We start from the raw sequence: 23,576 nt of genomic DNA, 5'->3' as shown, positions 1-23,576 counted from the left end.
GGATGCTGGGCGCTGTCTGGGATTCAGTTGGAGTGTAAGTGGACTGTATCAACTGTGCCACGTGTAAAGCATCTGGTCTTATTAGGTCACTAAGGTGCAAGATTTTCAGATTGTGATCATTTTATTGAAAATAGGATGGTTCCCAATGTCTTTTAAAATATGTCTGCTTTTGTGGAGGCCGTAAGCTTAAATCTGGAAGGATAACTTCAGGCACCACCATTGAAAACATTGGCTGCTATAACTTCAATTTTTCACAGAACAAACAGAAGAAAAATTGCAAGCAGAAAACATGTTTTATGTAAATACCAAAACATCTCAGTAGAGCCAGCACAACACAGGTAAAAATAACTTTCTGGTATTCTTCCAGATTTGCATTTGCATTTTGAATCAATCTGTACACATTAGAAACAAAGTAAAATTAGAAGATTAGAAGTGTAAAGCAAGGTTGGAGGGGTTTAGTTCGGATGACAATGTGTGGATACAATTCTTTCAAAGTGCAATCAACTCCTCTTACACTGTCAACATGATATTTGACTATACACAAACACAGACTGCTGCAGTGACAATTTTATACCCTATTGTACAACTCCAATCAGCCCTGGTGTTTCAAAACAAGACAATTTGTCTTGCTGTAAATACAAAAAGAATTATACAAATGTATCTTTCTGCTTTATTATCCTGGAAGCCTTATAGATCATATGAAATGTTTGGTGTGTGGCAGTCCAAGGAGAAAAACAGAAAAAGAGATGGCATTTAATTTGGCTTCTTGCTATGTTTACTTCTATCTGATGTGGGATTAAGTTGTCATTTATGCAGCTTTAACAACATTTTTATTCCTTTTGAAGTTTGTGAAATGCAGGTTGGATGAATTGCACTATATTTCCTGAGTTTTCTCAGTGTTAGAAGTCATTAAAAGGAGTGCAGTAACTACTTGGGAGAGAAAATGTAAGAAAAATATTATACATCTCAGGAAACTAAAACTCCCCTTGCTGAATGTGACATAGAGAATATCACAAAAACAGGTTTAAAAATCATGTTGACTTCTGAATGCTTATGTTTTGGGGTTTTTTTCTATCGGCAATCCAAGAAGTTTGGTCAAGAGGCTGCAGTGTACAAAGTTATGCCAGTGGCTATCAGCAGCTTAGCCTCAGCTCACAGAGAAAGTGCGATTCATAGTGACGATGCCTTAGCAGTGAGCTTCAGGGAGGTTGGAGGCTGAGATAGAAGTACCATTGCAGAAGTGTTCAGGGTCAGTATTTCTTTATGCATCGAGGAAGAAATGGCTTGAATGAGGAATAAAAGGTGGAGTAAGAAATGGTCATTACAAACAGTTGAAGCTGTCTTTGTCTTTGATTGTTGCTTTGGTTTGATTTAGTGTTTTCCCAGTTGTGTTTGACATTGTGCTATATTGTGTCGTTTGCTTGCGGCCTTGCCTTCTGATTTCACTTTGGCCCCACATAGACTATACCCGTGCCACCAGCTGCTCAGATGCTCGAGAGGCACATTACATTTGGCCTCCAAGGGGTTGAGAGAGAGAGTTTCTTGTTCCCTGTGGGTGCACAGAGTGGATGACGATACTGAGCACGGAGCAGTGGCCACTCAAGGACATGTGCCTGTTGGCCACAGAAACAAAAAGCTCACCCCAAAGTAAAGCTAGGTGATCAGTAATCGCAATGGAACAGACCTGTTTTTTTTCTCAGCTGAAATGTTCATCTCTGTCTGAAAAGTGTGGCTCAATCCTGCACAGGGCACCTGTATAAAAGTCCTGTTGGTTGTTGGCTTTTCCTTGTACCAAGAAGAGCTTGTTTCCACACAACAGCTAATTTTTAAAAGTGTATTATTCTGCAAAATTCCTACTTGCACTCTCCTATTATTTGCAAGTTGCACATATTTCAGTAGCATTTGTAATGTGTGTATAACTGTAATTATTTTTACTACTATAGAATTTCCCTATCATAAATACTCATTTTCCTATCAGGCTTCAGAAGATGTATCTGTAGAAATAGCAATCATTATACATATCATCAACAGCAGTACAGAGAGATTCATGTTTGCCCTGATTGCTTTTTTGTATCAATCAGTCCTGCCTGACTTGGGCTACGGATACTTCTTTGTTAATAGGTTGAACAAGTAACTAAATGGGAATTCTACTCAACTTCTATGGTTCAGAAAATGTGTTTCATCCATCTTTTGAAACATTCTTACACAAAAGCAGAAGGTTGGACAACTTAAAAATAAATAACCTTATGTCCTATAACCAACATAGGATTCTCTCGTGTTGTGGGCAGGGTGTGTTAAAGCTTTACTCCCTTGACTGTGGCAGGCTGTCGTCTGCGTATGAATTGCATTACTGGAATCCAAGTGAACTTCCAGCTATATTTTACGTTACATGAATAAATGAAGAACTGGAAAGTGTTATTTTGTGTTGGTTTATAGTGCTGTGAAAAATTACTGCTACTGGTTGCCTTAATCACATGCAGTAATCAAAAGACAAAGCTGTGCCACATTAAGACACTGATTTCAATCAACAACAGTCAAAGAAAAGAAAATAATCCTCAAATTAAAGCTCTGAAATTGAGCCCTGGCCCTGCTTGCGTGTATGTGTGTGTGTGTGTGTGTGTGTGTGTGTATATATATATATATATATATATAACCTAGCAGCTATATAATTAAATATGGTAATGCATAGTTTAAGTAGTGAAAAGTTGTGCGCTCCATTCATATCTTCATGCTTCTTCAACATTAAGATAATGATTTGGGGGGGGGGGGAATTCATGTTACTGTAGGATTGGTTATAAGCAGAACTGTAAAATAGCTTAAGAGATCTTAAAAGACTTCAGGTTACAGCGGTGACTTTGCCTAGTCTTTTGCCTGTCATCCAAGAAGGCTTTTTCTGATTTTTAACTGACAGATGGGAATAACTAAATAACCTCTTACAAATGGAAAGAATTGCTCTTAAAACCTTACCTTTGAAAACTTGGAAAAGTTTACAGTTGCAGAATATCAAAATAAGTAGGGCATTCTTGTAATATTTTTCCTAGAGCTGGATGAATTTGTGACAAACACTTAGACTGTAGACTTGCCTTATTTTTGTAGTGCTGTCAAGTCCATCAAGTTGTGAGCTACTGCAAAAGGAGGAAACTAAAACAGTCAGGAAAAGAGAGGAAAGTAAATGTACAGAAGTGTTCTAAGCCCTACAAATTAGCAATAAAGTAGATATAATTATATCTGTGCTGTTTGGTCCTTTTGTAAATCTGCTAATGTTTTTCTATTACTCTTTTATTTGTAATATGGCATTTCTAATATAAGGAAATATAATTTGGGGAGGGTCTCAGAGAAGTATTTACATATGCTAGGTCTAATTTTGCTTTCGCTTAATGCCCAAGCAAAATTGCATAGCTGTAAGCAAAACCAAAATGTAATTGTGTTAGCGTGTGGGTTTGTTATTTATTTATATTTATAATACCTCAAAGGCATAGTCATGATACAGTACCCCATTGCAAGAAGCACTGGATAAATGCAGAATATAAATATTATCTCTGCCCCTAAGAATTCGTGATCTAAATTTAAGACGAGAGAAGAAACGATTTCAGGAGAACAAGGAAGAGAACAATACGGTATTGCTACAGTTACTGTTACAACACAGTATGTCAGTCAATACTCCAAATGGTAATATGGTAAACAATGACCTTCGTACAAGAGCAGAGTACCATCTGCCTAGCTTTTTGAGGTTGGGGGCAATGGAGAGCCATGGGGGGAGATCTGAAGAGCAGTTTTGTATTAAATTGGAAGCATGTACAGGGCTTAGCGATCTCCTGAATAAACAGATCTTTAAAAAAAACCCAAAGAGTTAAGTCTGATGTACAAGTTGCAGGTCCAAGATGTGTATTGTCATGGCGATGAGAAGAAACAAAAAAGGAGGCAGGACATGCTTGCTTAGTCATGTTGAACGTGCACTGGCAGCTGTAGGGTAGATAGGGACGCAAGCTGGGGGTTTGTTTTGTTGCTTCACTTTAGCCAGCTACATCTGAGTTAGTTGTTGAGCTTCCCGTTACAGATGATGCAGAGAAGCAGACACTTTGGGGGCACAACTCATCTGTCCTCTTTTAAAAGCTGACGAGGGGGGAGGTGAATTGTGCCCTAAGAGGACATACTTCTCTGCTGATGAAAAGGCAAAAAACGACCAGCTGAGTCTAACTGGCTGCGCTGTAGACATCTACGGTGCAGATGTGTCTAGAGTGAGGTGAGATGAATCCCAGCTGATAAGACAGGTGGGAAACACAGGTTTTATAGGACAGAGAGAGATTGGGGATCATGGCAGAGCCAGGTTGACTCATTTCTCTCCATGGAAAGTAGGACTGATAGGAAGAGAAAGGCCAAAATAATTTTCAAAGAAATCAGCAAGATTCTGTGTGGAGAGAGAAGTAGGGACAGGAAATGCTTTGGGAGTTTGAGGAACAAATCCTGGACATCCCTGGGACTGTCACTGTGGGATTCCTTGAAGTTAAAATCTTGAAGTTAAAATGAAGGTATTAAAAGGAAGGGGAGGATGGCTGAGCTAAAGGAAGAGTGGATGAATGTCACTAGGGATACTTTGCAGTGTATACTAAAGGTGCCTGGTCAAGTAAAAGTAGGCACAGGGGAAGCAAATATTGGAATGATCCAGGCACAGGGACTGGCAGCATGGGCTCCATAAAGGGAACAAGAGAGAGGTGATGGAAAGATGAACAGTTTCAGCAGCTTTGTCACTGGAGAGGCATGAAAAAGATTTGAATTCTGCTAAAAAGTCATCAGACCTAAGGCACTATAAATCCCGTACAAGCTGGATGCCAGGACGTAAGCAGGGAAGCGTGAGGAGGAGCACCGGTGGTGCCGGGAAAGGGGGAGTGGAGCAACAGAGGCTTCAGAGAGAGCAGCAGTGTATGTGGTGAAGAGGAATGGGCTTTTGTGAATAGAGGAGATAAACCACAGCTGCAGGTCAAATGGAGATCTCGTGGTGATGGGAACAAGGAACCAAAACAGGTCAGGCAGGTGGAGGTTGAAGTCATTAGGAAGAGTGTGGGGCAGCTCATTAATGCTTCAGGTAGATAAACCGTCTCATTGCTAAATTTTTACTGTGATTTCTGCTCTGTAGTCATTAGTGATCACAGCCTGGATCACAAGCTTCCAAGATTTATATAACTAATAATAACTCTTACACAGCTTTTTGGTTTGGAAGAACTTTAGGAACAACACAAATGAACCTCATTTTCTTTCTACATCAAGATGAAATTAAAAATACATTTTTCTGTAACTTGCTTTATTTTTTGTTACAATAACTGAAGCCAGTCAGGAATGCTTAGTTGTTCTGTTTCTCTCAGCTTAGTAAGTGTTCCTTGCTTGAGGTATTCTGCAGAGATGTACATAAAATGAGCGAAAATCATACATACTGAATTTACAATTTTTTTCCCAGCATATCAAGTTTTCCTTAGTTTTCCTTACAACTTTCTATGCGTTATTTCAATATTTTTCTTCTATTATTGGTAGTAGGTCCTTTCCTGTGCAGCAGCTGTCCAGTAATGTAACATCTACCAACTTCTGAAATCAAGCCTTTAATTTTTAGTGACAGAGGCCCGGAAGGGACATTACATCCAGAATGAAAGCAAGGAAGATTGACAGGTACTTATTTCATAATTAAAGTGAAGTGTTTAATAATATAGCATTAACTACTGGGATTAGAGCTGAATCTTTTAAAATATGTTAGGCAAACATGTCTGGTAACAAAAAGGCTTAAAGTTGAGCCGAGAGGTTTTCGTTCTGGAAGCCTTCAGGGACGCCTGCCTCTTTCCCACTGCTTTGAGGAGGGCTTTTCTAGGCACCTAAAATGAAGTTTGCAAGTTTGGCAGTATGGATCCTGAGAGGGTTTTTTGGCTTCTCGAACTAGTTGAAAGCTGAAAGTAACTTTCATTAAAACAAATTGTTGTCCCTGTGGTATTAACCGCTATTACAGCTGGCTGCAAATTTTTCATTTTCTGTAGGTGATATTAATCACAGGGTGCCTGTAATGTGCTGCTGCTTATCCTGAACAAATACAATTAAACTATATTAAAATTCTATAAGGAATTCTTTAAATGCATCTATTCCTATGTGAATATTAATCATTTTTTCCACTTAGGAGCAGATGTTCACTCTTCCTGTTTGAATTCCTTTCTCTAGCACATGCTGTGTGACATTGAGCTACAAGTCACATAACGTAGCACATGGGTTGAAGCTATTTAGTGAGTTGTCACTCATACCCCTCAGGTTTTGCTTGATTCCTTGTCAGGTAGGACTAGGAATAGGCTCTTATAGGTTCATATAGTCACACATTGCTAGTTGTTGTGTCACTAACGCAAATACTTTGATGTTTGGAAGACTCGTCATGTGGCTTTACTGTGTGTAAAAGGCGACTTTTTAGCATGGTGCATCCTGTAACACTTGAACTGGAAGCAAATAGCATAGCTTGTGCTTTGCTAAGCCAACATTTTCCTGTTGGGAAAAGGCCACTCAGGGCTTGAAAGATGTTGAGACTGTTCTTTAGAGAAGCCCAGTTACACACTTATCCAAGATGTCAGGCAAGGATTTAAAATCTTAGACTGCTGCTCAAGGAACCTTAGTTCTCTTAACACAAACATGGATTTGTCATAATGACTCCTACAGTGGAAAATAAGAGATTTGGTAATTTCATTTCACTTTCAAACACAAAGCAAAACATAGCTGGCACGCAGCAGAAACATTTAAGATGATTGGCTTTAAATATAAAGAGAAAATACAAAAATCCTGGCACAACATAAATTTAGCAGTTTAAAATGATGGCTTGGTAACAGTAGTTTCCTCATGCAAAGCTATGAGAAAGGTGGAGAAAAGCTAACTCCATCAAAATCCATCAATTCCCAGCCTTCGTAAGGAAAGGATATGGAAATGGCTTTGATAACATATTTTATAGCCACAGAAAAAGGACAGACAAACTGGCAGTTCTTGAATGGTTGGCTTCAATCCCCTGCACTATGTTGATGGTTTACAGTCAGGAGGAATGATGATGAAGTCCTGATCTGATGAGCAGCCGCGCTGCTTTCCCCAGATCTTTTCTCAGGGTTAAATCTGGCTTCATTCCCCTCCTCCTCAGTGAGCATTGAATATGAAGGTGATGTGGATGGTACTGTTGTTACCTGGATATTGCATTGCTCCTAGAACAGCAGCCTGGGCAAGATTGCTGACTCAATGTGAGCCTGATAAAAGCGAGATAATGGATGCATGAAGAAGAAGTACCTTCAAGTATTAGCTAATATGCTGTTCTCACCCTTTATTGTCAATTAGTGCTCTACATATGCCTTATATAAGGAAGACTGAATAATAACTTGGTGTTATTTTTGCAAATGTGAAGATGAGAAGGGGGACAAGCAAGTGAGAACTCCATGTGAGAGCAGTAGTAGCAATATATGGAGCTTAAAAGCATGTCTTATGAAAAACAGGCTCTAATTCTCCATATTTATGCGATGTAAGTTGTATTTTGATGAAGTAGCTCCTGCTGCTCTGCAGCTCTGCCATGCCGTGCGGGAATCGTAGCGCTTTCCCAGCTGGCAGCACCAGCAGAGACTGTCCACCAGAAGAAGCTGGAGTGAAGGGGGATGGCAGGGATGAAGGCCGTAAGTGCCAGCCAAACACTTTATCTGGAAGTTGTATCCTGGCTCAACTAATTATAACTTTCCTTTCCTTCTCTGTTCACCTTCAGGCAATAATCATTAGGGCTGTATGAGTGTGTTTATATTTACTGAGAAACAGCAAATTTGCTGAACAGTGAGATTTAAAGTCTCAGAAGCATTTGAATGCATAAAATAATTGTGGCTGGAAAAAATCCAAGGCTTAATTGGAAGTTTTCTCTTTGTTAATCCCATAACTAATTTGGTGATTAGGGCATTCACCCTTGGTGTGGGAGAACTTTATTCAGTTCCTCTCTCTACCTCAGGGGCACAAACCCAAACCTTCCAAATCTGAAATACACCTAAGCACCAGATCTCATCCTCCACCTTTCCTACCGACATGCTTTCACTTTGGGTAAGAGAACAGTCAGTGGGACAAGGACTAGGGCCCAGATGCTTGCAATCTAATCACCTAAATTGGAGAGTATTTTTCTTCTTGCTCTCTGTTTCATTTGCTGGTGAAGCTTTTTGTGCAAAAGGGAGCGGCTCCAACAAAATATTAAGGACACTATTTTAGGCTCTCATGTGATATTCTGCTCCAGGAGAGTTACTAAGAAGAGAGACTTTGGCAGAAATTCCTGCTCTGAAGTAGTTAGAGAAGGAATTTCAGTCCAATTCTTTTGCCTTTAAACAAATTCACGTTGTTGACAATATTTTGAGGTGGATAAGGTTCAGAGACATCTTCAGCTACTTCCTAGAAGCATGTAAGGTGCAGTTCAGAGGCTGTCAAATACCTCTGACTTAGTAATTCCCAGCTGGTTCCTTCATGATCCTGTTCAGCTGTTAAAGCTGGGTTAATTAATTTGGGGTGAGGGAGAATAAATGACTGAAAGAAGGTAGGTATTGAATACTTAAGACTTCCCTGCATCATCCATTATGTGCTCTCTTTTCCCATTATAGAAATAAACTGTATTTCCCTGTCTCCCTTTCTATTTCTTCTATTAACCTTTTTTGTTGCCTCTTATGTCCCTTACAAACTATAACTTGTCTGTGTCATAACCTTCCTAGTGTTACTCCCACATGCTGGTGCTGTTCCTCTGTTCTTGTCCTTAAATAGGTGTCCTTATTTAAGCTTTTCCATATAGTTGGTGGTTTGTTTTTTTTTTTAATTCTGAGGTCACTGAAGAGCTCTAAATGCAGTCATATTGTTTTATGACTCTTCTCTGTACCCTTCCTCTGCAATAGCATATTTCGTTGCTGTTGTATTTAATAAAACTCTTTTTAGCTCTCCAGAACACTTCTATCCTTTATGCTTCTCTCCCAGGAGACCCTTTCAACCTATTCCCTGGGTAGGTTGAATTCCTCTTTTCAAGACAGTTGCCCTTCTCTTCTTACTGATTGCTTTCCTTAAAATAGCAGGTTCTTTTGCTTTATTCTCAGCTTCACTGAGCTTACGTCGACTTAGTTTTCCCATTTATTTCCCATTAATATCTATCAAAACTAAAATATTTGCTTCTCTAGTAGCTTCCTTCATCTTTAGGAACAGTCTCCTGCTGTACCTCCCAAAGCTTGGATTGTCCCCTAAGCATTTCCACTGATTGTAGAAATCAATCCCTTGCCTTCTCCCCAAATGGTAGATCCCCACCGTGACTTTATCCATGTTCTTTGTGACCTTTATAGTCAACCAAGTCAAAACTCTGCCTTCCACCTCTTCCAGAAGCTGAAAGTGAGAACATGCTTTTTTTTTTTTTTTTTTTTTTTTTACATAGGATTCAACATCGCCTTTTTTGTATACGGTTACTTTAGTTTCTGAAAGAGAGACTGCTGTATGTTTGGGCTTTTTACTTCACTTTTCTGTTTGCTTTTTGTGCATAGAAGGGTTGTGCTGTTGGGCTGTTGAACTAGTTCTTCATATGGAATAGATGAGGATTTTAGCCAAAGAAATGCTTAATTATTAAACATTTTATTTCCTTACAGTTTTCAGAATAGCAGTTTATTAAAAGATTCAATTTTAGTTTGGATTTCATGTGAGCTGTTAGCGATTACACTCAGTTTAAGAGCAATGAAATGTTAATTAAAAATCTGAATTGTAGGAGAAATTAGGAGAAACTGGCTAATTAAACAATATGATCATTTGTAATGGTTCCAGTTGCACAGTAATGTGATTTAGAAAAGAAATTGTTTGAGAACTATTTTAAATAATTATGGGAGATAATTATGTGTTGGTGTTTGCTTTGCAAAATATGCGCCACATAGTGAAATATCTTTGAAATCACTGCACCTAAAACATACATGAATGGAAAGAACTGTCTGGCACTTACAAATGTGTTTGGAATGGCTATCCAATTATAAGTTTAACATTACATCTTTCCCCTGGATGAAATTGCCCTCTCCAAGTCCTACCTTCATCCTTGACTCATCATGCAAACTATTCTTCCAAAAGACAGAGTGACCTTTTCCCCAGGACAAGACGGGCAGTAGAAAGATACTGTAGGTAATACGGCTGTCGTCAAACTGCTCTCGTGCTTCTTCGTGTCCTGAAATGGTGCTGTGCAGGGGAAACCAGGTGCCTGGAAATCTCAACTATGAATTATTCTGCCAAAATAATTTCAGTTATACATACATTCTGGGGAAGGTGATAACCCTGAAAAAGGTGAAGACACTATTCTACAAACTATTCTACCAAATAATATCTAATATTATGAGTAAAACCATAGACTAAGCACTTCATCCACTAGTGCTTTTCTGAGCAGTTGAGCACTGAGCAGTCTTTTAGTTCTGGCTTGTGTCGTGTAGGAACCTGGCCCATACTGGAAATCCCAACCCTTTTACAGGTTTGATGAAATGCTTCTGACTGCTTCTTGAAAATACAGAAACCAAAATATTTTTCAATGTGTAGAAGCTAGTAGTGTTTTCTTCTGATACGAAGCCAAGAGCAGGTGTACAAGTTAACACAGAAGACATCAGAACTGTTCTAGCGTGAATTAGTTTGAGGAGAGGTAAGGCAAATGCCACATTAATTCTCTTCTCCCCTAAAGAGTATAATCTCTGATGACTGATAGAAGTGTTTTGAAAAGAGCATTTCAGATAACAAAGCACTGAAGAATACTGATGAGAAGGTATTTTACCTTCTCCTTATTGCTGTAAATTCTGTGAATGCTTCTGTCTTACAATGTTATGAAACACACTTTGTTACCTTAGCAGATATTTTCTTTCTAAGCAGAAGTAAAATTGTCTGTAGTTTTGGATAATTTTTTTTAATGAGGAATCTCGGTATTTCTCCCCATTTTGCTGCTTGTTTATGGCAAGATTGATCTACCAAAGATGAGGAATCTACCCTTTCCAATCCTACTCTTCCAAGAATATGATCATCCTTGGGGTTCTCTGGACTGTGAGGTGTTCCATCTGCAGTTCGGGTTCTGGTTATTTCTGTTACTTATTGGAGAGTAGGGAGTTCACCCTGTTTTAGCTTTGAACGTATCTTCTAAAGCTGGGAGTTGCTTGAGAGAGAACAGGATTGCTGTTTTCTGGTGAGTCCTAATTAAAAATGAAAATAACATTTCTAGAGAACAGTCAAAAGGCCTTCTGCTAGCATGAAGTCTGAGACACTTCCTAGTCAAAAAGGATGAGCTCAAAGAAGGCACTACTCAGAGGCTTTTGATTAAATAGTACTTCATGAGGGAGACACGGGAATGGATTAACTGGTATTTACATCTAACTACTAGCACTGGAAAACAGGAGTCAAACAGTCTATCACCCTACCAGGGCAAAATAATTTGGGACTTTCTGCCCCCTGTTCTCTTTTTGCTAGAATCCATCCTGCCCCGTGCCATGGGTGTGACTGCCTGCCAGGATTTAGTCCATTATGATTTAAATCAAAGCTGCGGTTTTTGAGTTACATGAGTTAGGTCAATGTATTTGAAATTTGTGACGCTAATTTGCTTTGGACTCTGACTTGACAGCAGATGCCAAGTTCCTGCCCAGAACAAATTTTACAGCTCAATTCCTTTCTCCCTAGCTATTGGAAAGTGGGTGAGCAAAGGGTCAGAGTTGATTAAATTTATAGACAGTCCTTCTGTACTTCATGTTTGGTTTTGTTTTGGTCTTTGTTTTCAATTTAAGGCGGACACACTCAAAATGCAAGATATAGGGCTATGTTTTTTTTACATAAGGTATGTTGTATTAATTTAAAACAAATGAAACAATGTAATGATCAGAAGCCCTGATTAGTTAAGGGTTCATGCTAATAAGAGGAAACAGGATTTTTACATCTTGCATACTTTCTCCCAGGTTACAGTAGAGAATGTTTCTCTCCTGAAAGTATCACCTTTTGCACAACTGTTTAATATTAATTTAGGATCAGGGAAGGTGGCAGGTCATCATTCCTGACCTCCAGTTTTAATTCACACTAACCATCAAACGGGACGAAGTGTCGTGTAGCTGAGAACTCCAACCACCCTCAGTCCTTCAGTCTCTTCCAAGGGGCTGCCATATTCTATGGTGCTTTTTATAATGTGGTTGCTGGTCTGGAGAACTGAACAGCAACCCTCAAATATGTTAGTATGGTCACAATACTTCCAGGTATAGAAAATAACAGCTAATTGCAATTGGGAACTTTTTGGATCATGCTGGTGTGCTTAGTTGGATGGGTGTAATTCAGGCTTGTTCAAATGACTGTAATTAGTCTGTCTGAGTTAATGAAGCAGCTATTACACTTTATGAAGCAGAGATTTATAATTTTGGCATCAGTGATACTTGGGAAACTTAAGAAGATGTTCAATGAATTAAGGAAATTTTTGTATTAAAATATAGTCCTTATATATAAATGCTGCTCCACGGAGGAAGGGACAAGGTAGCAAAAGTACAAACTTCATCACCAAAAAAAAAGATTCAGATCAGATATTAGGAAGATCTTTTAACAGTGAGGGTAATGAAACACTGGAATGCACAAGGTGACGCCACAGTTTCCATGGGCAGTGCTGAAGGTTTTAAGAATATCTGTCAGGAAGCATTTGTGCATACTCATGGCTAGGTGACCTTTTGAGTTACTTACTGATTTTATTCACAATACTTTATATATATGGGTAGTTCAGGGCTACATAGGCAGTTCGAAGCCATAGATTTCAGATCATTTCTGCTTTTGTGGAAATTCAGCTGAGGCCTGGGTCATGAGCTGTTTATGATGCAGCTCCTGTGACTTGTAGATGACCATGGATGAGTATGAGATCAGACTCCTAACCCTGCTGTGTTAAGACTTCGATACCTAGGGTTTAAGCCCAGACCGACACCCAGCCTGATGACTTTCAAGGGCTGCCTAATTGCATTCTTGAACTCATTACTGATTCTCTAAGGTCTCTACATGCTTAATTGCAGTGGTCTGGGAAGGTTCAGGCCCTGTAGGTGTTATCAGATTAATTTAGGAAAGTGGTGTACAGATCTTCAAGAGATGCCCAGAAAACAAGACATGGGTAGGTCTGAAATGGATTTTGACGGTAGGCATTTGACGTTATTGTTTGTGGTGAGAGCTGCCAGCCAGGGGGTGGGGGACGCAGGTTCTGGTTGCTGGTCAACCTGGAGAAGCATGACCTAACCTCGTGGTAAGGGAATTGTCCAAACTATTGGGTCTTGAGCTGTCCTCAGCAAGAGCTTTCACCTTCTGTGCCGTGGAAGCTGGACCCAGAAAGACCGCAGGTAAGAAGAATGCTGGTTTAATGGGTGAGGAGGCTGCCAAACAGATATTGCCAGCAGTCTTCAGTTGGCCAACTTGAAAACTAGCTAGGTGAGGACTATTTGCCTTCTGTAGACCATGTCCTTTCAAGCTGGAGGTAGACACCAGAGAGACAGCAGGAAGTGAGTGGTTGGGTGGCGGTGCAGAACGACGCATCAGGCATCTGGAAATGTCGTGTCTGTTCCCAAATATCTCTCAGTGCCACCTGCTTTCCATTTGCGGTCCTTGCTCCGGTGAGGCTTATAACCTGAAAGGTTACTGAGAACCACTAACTTTCTCAAAATCTCCTGACCTCTTGTAGTTGGGGCCCTCGCTGCTGCTTGGGGAAATGTGTTGGCAGACCCACAGGAAAAAGCACAGTTAGGCAGTGTGGCAGTAGGATAAATTTTTAACCAAAACAGCTCCTATTAAGAATATTTGTATTCAGTTCTGTAAGGGATAGTGTCTTTGAATCTCAGTTAAAGTTTAAGGCCTCGGTCAGGCATGTGATATAAAGCAATGTATAAACGGGCTCAAGTTCAGACAATTTTGACTAGGCAACAGATGAGTAAAAGGACAGAATGTAGAGAGAGGCATAGACACTAAAAACAGAAGTCAATTTTCATAAATTGAACATCAAAGTAGTCATATTTAGTAATGCATGTGCATCACAACAGAAGACTTGCTGTTAAAGAAAGAACTGAAGGAGAACAGGAGCCGGTAATTTCCGTGCTGAGTTCTTCCCAAGCTGAAGAAGAATGGAGGAAAGTAAGGAGAAGGCTTAAAAAGTAAAAAATAATTTTCAAAATGGGTAGCCAGTGCTGCTGGTAGTAGGAAGGTGAGAGCTCACATTAAGAAGACAGATTAGATTTCTTCTTTTTTTTTCTAGCAAACAAGAAATCCTTTTACCATTTTTACATTTTTTTCTACTCTCCTGTGAATATTTATAACAGCAAAAGATGAACTGACAAACTACATAAAGAAATACTAAAATTAACTGTCTTTTTCACTACCTTGTTTCAGTCATTGTCATGTAAGATTTTCATTGTAATGATGTCTAATATTTTCCCTTTAGCTTTATGATTTTTTCAAGTTGACTGAGCCCATTAAGCACTGAAATTCTGTAAGCAGATCTCTGATATTATTAAATTTGTCTATTACATATGTGCATCTAAACAAGGACAATATGAACCTGTATTAAATTTGGGTTAAGTCATGCATAATTCCTCAGAACTTTGTATGGAAATGCCATACACTTTTCTCTCTCCCTAAACAAGGTGCTGCAGCACCTGTACTTCTTTGGTGTAAATCAGTAAATCAAAGCAACTCCAGCTGTGATACCTCAGGGTGAAAAATTAAGACTCATTTGAATGCCACATCTGGAATTGAATTGTGTACAAGTTATACTAAAGAAACTGAGGTTTTCTAGTGTGCTCTATTGGCATACAAAGGTGCTTCTAGAAAGTGCGCTGTACATGGCAGTATAATATACTGTAAATATTACATAGGTCTTTTTGGCATTCATTTTTAGGGAGCAAGGTGGAATTCATTAGCATTCAGGACGATGCCACAAAGTCTGGGAAATGCAGGGATTTAGGTTTCTCGAAATTTGTGGATGATGCTGGCCTCCTTTGTGATGTGAGTGAGACCTGTTCTAAGTACTAAGGTAACTTTATTAAACCAATTGAAAGGTAATCAATATATCCATTTGGTTTAGTAGAAAAGAAACCTAATTAGGGTGGTCTGTATTATTCCTACTATGGTCCAATTACCTAATTGTTCTTTGGCCAGGATAGACTCTCACCCCTGGTGGTACTAAAAACTGGTGTCGACCACAGTACTTCTTGTAAAAGCTCTGAAATATTCTTTAGTTTCAAAGCACAGATTAGTGGCATGCTGCACAGGGCTTTGGGGAACTGTTTTAATGGAAAATGAGAATGAAATGATGGAGGAGAAGGCAACTGAACTATTTAGAGTTAGAATGATGTGCGGACTGGTCCCAGTGCTGCTCTAATGGTGTGGGATGCATCTTGAGTGCTTTTCATGTTTGGTCAGGGCACTAGCAGCAAAATGGTGGGATAAATATCAGCTCTTTTCTGGAACGCCTTTTTCTCTTTACTTGGGGCCAGTCACTGTAACTGCAACCTGTGGGTACTTGCGTGAAGCCTCTGGAAACCATTTCAGGTTCCTCAGGGACCATCCTGAACCCAGATGATGCAGACTTTTGATTGCAAAGCTTTGTTCAGATAATATCGCTATTGTCTGGGAAAGTACTACTATGATGCACGTAACCACTACAGACAAAACTGTACAGAAACTTAATGAGAAGGTGCTTTCCATGATGTTCAGAAAGGATCAAAACCAAAATCATTGCAAAACAGAACTGAGCTGTGCAGGAAATAGCACAGAAATGAGAAGGGTGAACTGGCTTAAATAGAAAAGATTTGAAGTCTTTAATGATAGCTTAATGTAATGACAGTAGTGATAAAATAAGCAAGTAAGTTTTAAGTTGTTTGCTTTAATCTTCTTTTGTATTTGTTTCCAGAAGAAAGACCAAACAACAGGAAAAACTGTAACCACTCATATCTAGTTTTTTCTAATTGAAACAATCTTTCACACTCAATTTTGAGTCCTCTCTTTGCAAACCCAGAATACTGTTTATGCAGAACATTAATCCAGGCAGTTTAATCGTTAGCAAGCTCCAATCAAATTATTCTGTTTCATTTTTATTATGCAGAAAACGTTGTTTGATTTATTTCATATCTGCTTATTATTTCACCCATCAATTGTGCCCTTCCCTTTTGGATGGAAATGGGTGCTCAAAAAAAAAAAAAGCTAGAATTTTAAATCGTATTTTTAGTGATTGCATTTATTTTATCTTCATTGCTGTAGTTCTGTCAATGTCTATTTTTCACTTCCAGGCAACAGATTTACTCAATTTCAGTACCGTTTCTAGTCACTGTTGGACTGAGTTTTCTGGATATCTAAGCAGCTATCAATGTAGAGATTTCAAAGGCGACAATGTTCTGTAAATCTTATGTCTTTGGTAGCCCTGTTGTGGTGGTGGTTCTCAGGAGAGCTAATAAAACTGGCTGGCAGGCAGACCTCAGCCTCTTTAAGCTACAGCCTGTGAGAGCCTTCGCATCCTCACTCCTCTTGGGCCTGCCCTGACATGAAGTACCAAACAAATCAAGGACTGTAATGGTTTTACTGCTCAGAGCCCCTTGAGATGCATCTGAAAGGTCTGTCAGCTGCCTACCTGTACCGTTGCGCACCCGCGAATACCTGTGCGTATCCTTCAGTTTTTGTATTTGCTAGGTCCCCCTTCTTACCACATAATTTGTATTCATGTGTTCGGAGAGCAAAACAAGCTTTTCAGCTTTTTTAATTCGGAGTTGGTCTCAGCTTTAGATGAACTTGTGCAATCAAAGAAAATATGCTCTTGACACCTGCTAGTTGTGCTGAAACCAAATTTGTATTTTGAAGCCTATAAACCAAGCTGAAACCAAAAGTAAGTGAGGAAGTAGCTCCAAATAAAAACTAGAAAATTATAAATAACAGCTTTTCTCCATTCTAAACACTAAGTTAATTTAGCAGCTTAAAGTATTATAAGATACAGTGATACCTATGAAACTATATTGAAACCCTGAATTTTGGATTTCTCATAATTGTCTATTTTTTAAACCAGTGTTACATGATTTATTAATTTGTACATGATTCAGCAACATATGTTAACTTTTAAAACACATTTGTGTTATTTTAGTAGAGGGCTGTGAGTTTAAACTTGAGTAGGTTGTCAAAATTACCCATTTATTTGTCAACAACAGTGTTTTAAAGAGGGAGGATATTCTTCTATGAGTTTTTTTAGGTCATAAATTTTTGTCCATCCTGACATGAAGATGATTTGTGGAGTGACTATTACGCTTTGGGCACTTTTATAGCACTTTTCAGTTTATGGGCTGTGCAATGCTTGTTTTGTGACTTTAAACAGCATTATGATTTCTGTAAGCATTTTGTCTTCATGGATATAATATAATCAAATTTGTATTTTGAAGCCTATAAAGTGATTACAAGAAGAAAATGCTATGTTATTGCAATGGAAAGGCAGCTCTCTCTGATAGATGGCTTACTGAAACATATTTGTTTCATTTTGGGGATGAGTTAGTGTCTTCATTGAGCACTCCTTCCGATACACATTGAGCATTCAGATTGTGGGGTTTTATTTATTTACTCAAAATGTTCTTTCAGTTGGCTGTGTTATAGTAGATGTTGAAAGAAAGTTAACTTCATGTGTTCTGCAGTTCCTGTGGTTTTTTGAAGAGTTTTTTTTTCAATAGCTCTGATTTATGATCTGTGACCTGTTTTGTTAGATGCTCGGAGTTGCTTTGAATGCATACTTAAGTTTAACAGTTATGATCCTCAAGGTCTTCAAGCATTTGGTCTTGTGTTAATTTACCTGCAGGGGACTATTAACTTGTCTTATTAGCTTGAGGTCATTATTTCCTGTCTGAATTAAGTGAAACTCAATTAGCATTCTCAAGTGTTTCAAATGTTAATTTGGAGAAAAGGGAAGGAAAGGAAAAGGGAAAAAGAAGAAAAGAGAACAAAGAAATAGAAGGATTTGGCCTTTAAAATGCAAAGCTGCAGATCCATTTCCAGTTACAGCAATGCAAAGCTACCATAAAAAGTTTTATCTTCCAGGGTTGATTTAGGTGCTCTTACTGCTGACTACAACTGAGACAACCTGTCAATAGATGCCTGTTTTCCAAGGGGGAGTCTCTGCTTCTTGTAGCAATGGTAGTCAGTGCTGTATTTTTGATTGGTTTCAGGAGAGGCAGGAAAAAAACATCAAAATCCTGCACACGCATTGATGATGCCATATGTATTCACGTTGTACCTGTAAAGCATTTGTTCCTGCTGGTATTCAGCGTTTCCAGGCCCCCAGAATAGCATCCATACCTACGATCTTGGTGCCTGACTTATGTTTACAAGATGTTGGGAGAGTTACACACAGAAGAGATCCACAGTGCAAAGCAATGCCTGAAATTAAGAAACTTAAGTGCTGCAGTTCAGGCTGTATCTTGAATTCTAGGCTTAATTGCCAGCTTTGAGCCATTGAAAGATCCTCCACAGTCCCCTCCAGGAGTCTTATACAGGTGCTGTTCTTTGGAAACAGGTAAATGGTGCAATCTTGGTTTTATTCTCAGAATGTCCAAACTGATGGGGAATTGGCTTGTTTGGGTTTAGGGGCGCCTTGTTCCCCCTCCTTTCTTTGGTTATGAAATGAAGTGTTTCAAAATAACGCCATTGTTATTAAAAGTTGAGCACAAATGAGTGAACAGTCCTAACTCTGAAAAACAGTGGTTAGGTTACTCGCCCAAACAAAATTCTGGGGTCCAATGCCAAGTATCAAACAGGGCAAACCCAAAAGGGTTAGCAGCATCAAATATGAAGACGTGGCTGTTTTGAGGACCCGACTCAGGCGTAGGTAGCTGACCTACTCAGAAGTCCCACTATAGATGCCTAAATCCTTTTGAGGCTTGTGTCAGGGAGCACAGCCAGGAACCGGGGCAGCAGAGCCGGGGAGGGCACTGATGCGGTTTGGGTGCCGGGGCAGGGACAGATGCGTGCCTGGAGGGAGGACAGTCAAACCGTGGCATGCCTCACTCTGTGTACATTTCTCCTTTCCATGTTTTTCAGCATTGAATGTTTGGAGACCATATTGACAGATATAGGTCAAGTTGCTAGTTATGTAGATTTGTAACACCTAAATAATTCTTACTTCTAGCCTGGGAAGTGAAGCTGAGTTGATGGTACAGTCTGTTTTAGGAAGCAGCATATCAATAGTTTCATCTTAGTCTTTTTTATCAGCTACTCTATTCCTTAGCCTTGTTGTATTGCTATTTCTGTAGCTATTGCACATCTACAGGGATTTACAAACACAGAAACAGTCTCCAGCACCGGATTCCTCTATGTTAGCTATGGCTGGCCATTTCAAGGTGTCTTGACCAGCAATATTTTAGCTAATTCAAATATCAAAACGGGGAACTCAAAAGTGAAATTAGTTGGAGCCAGAGTGAAGGCAACGGCTGATTTTAGGTTATGGTCCTAGTGGATTATCTGCAAAAGGCTGATTCTGTTCCGTAGCGTGTGGAATTTCATGTGGAATCGTGTTCCTTGGATAAAGAGCCAGAACTGCTGTTTTCCAGGCAGTATATTGCCATACAGATTTAGTCGGGTAAGAGTTTTAACAATGCCCTTACTGCGCACGTTTAAATATTTTGTATTTAGTTTTTAATGTCTTATATTTATTCAATTTTGTAGGAAAGAAAAAACACTGGCTGAGGTTATTTTCTGTGCGACAGGAGGGGAACAGTGTTAAAGGTCTTCATTTCTATGTAGCTGCCTTCAAGAGATTGCTCTCAAAATGTTGAATCTGATTTTCATTACTAACTCAACTGTTTTCACCTCTTCAGGCAATGGAAAGTTTCCCATCAAGTAGGAGTGATTTAAGGCAACATTCGGCATCCTGATGTTTGAGAATCAGTTGATTGTGTGTAATTAGTGAGACTCAGGAGTGCATCAACAACACTTCAATGAACACTGTTTCTCCCTGCCATTAGCTGTGACTTCCATGTTCAAAACTGATGCACGATTTTGAGGCAGAAGTGCTTACCTGGAAAACTGAGTAATAAATGGGATATGTAACTTCCCATCTTAAGGTTACTGATTTGAATCCAGCCTTAATAGTGAATAATGTTGTAAAGTTATCTAAATATCAAATGCGAAACTGTAAATGAGAGTGAAGTTAGTTGGATCCAGAGTGAAACGCTATATTCCCTAACTACCTGGCAGGCATAGTCATTGCCAGAGGATTTCATTGTACCCTATTTTGTTTAAAACTTTAGTGCCAAGGTTGAAAAGATCCTAATAGTAATTTTCTTGGGGTAAATCTAATTACTTAATTTTCTTGTTTTCTATATTTAGGTGAAACTACTCAGCAAATGCTTGATTTCTGTATTAGTATGTGTATGGTGCTGGGTTGAGACCCTGTAGGGAAAAAAAAAAAGAGGAGGTATATGTTGTCTCCAGAGAACTAGAAAAAAGTGTGATGTGGAAATAGAGCAAAGTGTCTCCATGGGCTGAGGGTTCAGGAAGGCTTTGGTATTTCTTGAAGTAATGCCTCGGATATTATTTTGTATCATCTTGCACCCTCTGTGCATCTACAGCCATGACCTTTGAGAATACCAGCTATGCAAAATTCTCAAATTCTGGAAATTGCTTTTTCACAGAGTGCTTTGGTCTATGTGAATTGCCTGCCAGTTCTTCCACATGTACTAGCAGATGAGGAATACTCATGAGATGTTAAGTTTAATGATGTTAATGATGACTAAGCAGCAAGCGTGTTAGGAGGATACACAAAGAAGGGGGTTGGGAGCAGTGTAAGTATCTAGTTGCAGAACGAGAGAACCAGTGTCTGGGAATATGACCACTCGAGACTTGCAGAGAATGCTCAGATCTGAGCAAGAGAGAATGAAACAGGAGCGTGTTTTCCCTGGGCAGGGTTGAGGAGAAGAGGTAAGGAGGAGAGTGCTGTCCTGGCCAGAAGACGGGAGCGATCTCCATCATGACTTGGAGACACAGGAGGAGCTCACATCTGTCAGTAAAATGCTCCCAAGCGGTAAGAGAAGCGTGAGAGAGGGACGTACGTTTCAGCATGCTGCAGCAGGTCTGTGAGTGCAATGAACTTCATAGGGCACTACAGGCGTTATACTGTCAATCAAGAGAGACAAAGATGTTCACATTCAAGGAACAAGTCCTGAAGATGCGGACTGGATAAGGTATGGGTCCATTTTTTGCAAAGTAATCATAGGATAGGAGCCTGGTCCCAAGGGGACCCAGGGAAAGACCAAATCCTAGAGCTTATCCAGACCAAGGAAATCTCCTGAGCCCATTGGCACAGCAGACTGCTACAGGAACACATTCCGATGAAGTGCCTCTGTCAAGGCTGCATACATGGCTGTGACGTCCAACTGCGTCTCTGCATGCTGGAAATGAAAGATCTGTTCTTATTCTGCCTTTGTTTGGTCTCTCCAATCTGCTGTGAGGTTTTCTCCTGAAGTGAACATTCAGAATAAAAGGAAGGTAACTTCTGAACCCCTCTTGCCGTAAAAGCTGTTTCACATGTGTCACAGTAGAATCACTGAAAAGGGGAAGATGTAGTGCAAAGATAAAAATGGAAGTAAATGCCTTAAAAAGAGAATTAATGAAAGACTGTACTTAACTTAGCACCTGACTGTACAGTACTGCTTCCTTCCTTTATTATCTCAGATCAGTTCTGTACACATTCATTGTTATTTTGCTCCTCCTTTGTGTATTGAATACCTCATTGTATTCAAATGGATCTATAAATGGACATTCAACCTTTTAGCTGATAATACAATCATGATACAGTAGGCTGGCTTGAAGGTAGCATTTAAGATATGAAAGGCATCTAATATATCTTCAAAAGCTACCTGCTATTTGCATTTTGCCTTACTACTAGTGACTAATGCATGTTCCCTAAATAAATTCTCTTTGTGTCACCATGAAACATACTTCAGTCTAGTGACACTAGTTAAAATCTCAGTTACATTGAGAAGGAGACTGAAGCACTGGTGAAAGGAGAAAAGGGTCTGGGTGGAACACTATGGAGCCCATAGAGAATATCCTTCATCTGCAACAGAAAGCAAAGATTTCTTCCTAAATACAAGAACTGACCTGTTCTGCAGCTGTGCTGTCATCAACTGCTCAATGAATACTATTTCATTTAGTTCATGAATATAGATGGCTAATTCCTCGGGGCAACTGATTCTATTAATACAAAGCATATGCACAACCACCACTAATAGCAGAACTCTGCTCAGTTTCTGGTGGTTTGACTTTATTCACTAGGGGGAAATGGTAATCTCAGAAGGAAAGGATGCTGACAACAGGGTTCCTAAGACTGCAGTAGTCTCGCTTTGGTAAATATAGACTTTTAAAGAGAGTGGTAATGAATTTATGTACATGGGCAGTTGATTTGAGACCTTCCACGTTTCTTAATTTTGAGGCAGCTGGTGAGAGAGTTTTTACCCTGAATTCATTATGGAAATTACTATACAGTGGGATGATTATCATGCTTAAAGTTAAGCATTGTACACAAGTGCATTCTGGGCTGACTGACAACAGGAGAAGTTGGGAAACTGACCTTGAGAAGATAATCTCAAAATAGACACAAATATATTTCCTTTGTCTGTATGATAAAGTGTGGAACAGGAAAAAAACCTGTGTAATTCACACTACATCAGAAAGCAGAACAACATCAACTATAACAACAAAACGCAGCAATATAAAGTGTGGAAATAGTGAATCATGAAAGGAAAGAGTCATTAAAATATCAGGATGTGACCATTGCAAGGCCCTATTGAGTGGAGCCAAGATGCTTTTAAGTCTTTTGGCTCCACTACTACACTTTTGGCAAATGTAGAAGCTGCTTCTTCATACGTATAAGAAAAGCTAAAAGGTGTAAAAGCCTACTAGCGGGAAAGCTGAGGGGAGAACTTCCATGCTTTCAGTAGGAGCAGAAGGAATTTCCCCTGTGTGGCTCTTGAAGACCTTTTGTGTTTTTCTCTCAAGTGACAAGAGGTTCAGTTTCCCAAGGTATTGTTGAATGGATTCCATCTTGAGTCAGCAACTTGTACAGAGAAGGTATAGTTAACATCTCTTTTATTTGAATACACTTACATTTTAGCTGCCTGAGAATTTTATAATTTGTAATTACTGGTATCTTCTAGTTTAATTTTCTACAGCACAGTTCTAAGTGATACATATTTTTCCTCCAGATGTTCTTGGTTGCAGCAGAGGTCCCAGTCAGCTTGTGAAATGTTTTCCCTATTGACTGGTGAAAACTGAAAAAGAAACTTTTCAGGTCATCTCTTCAATCCCCCTCTTTATGCAACATTACTTCCCAGCAAATATTGCCAAGTAATTTAAATTATGTAATTGATGGTGTTTTCATCAGCTGTGATTACGTTACATATTGCTCATCCTATCTATATTATATAACTTTGGGGAAAGTTACTTTATATTAGATATAGCTTGATCTGCTTGGCTGGACACCTCCACTACAAATATAGTACGAAGCCTTCTGAGGGGAGGCTGTCCTATGGAGCCCTTTAAGCCCCCCTGGG

The 23,576-nt window shown here is 39.3% G+C and overlaps 1 protein-coding gene across 1 annotated transcript in view; it reads left to right on the top strand.

The window, feature by feature from the left end:
* Positions 1 to 23,576, top strand: part of HS6ST3 (heparan sulfate 6-O-sulfotransferase 3) — a 312,981-nt gene that overhangs the window by 214,706 nt on the left and 74,699 nt on the right. The gene's annotated exons all lie outside the window — the stretch shown is intronic.

This window comes from Aquila chrysaetos, chromosome 14, assembly GCF_900496995.4.
Source record: "Aquila chrysaetos chrysaetos chromosome 14, bAquChr1.4, whole genome shotgun sequence".
NCBI classification, from domain to species: domain Eukaryota; kingdom Metazoa; phylum Chordata; class Aves; order Accipitriformes; family Accipitridae; genus Aquila; species Aquila chrysaetos.
Note: the sequence above shows the minus strand (reverse complement) of the source record. Positions and strands in the feature narration are given on the sequence as shown.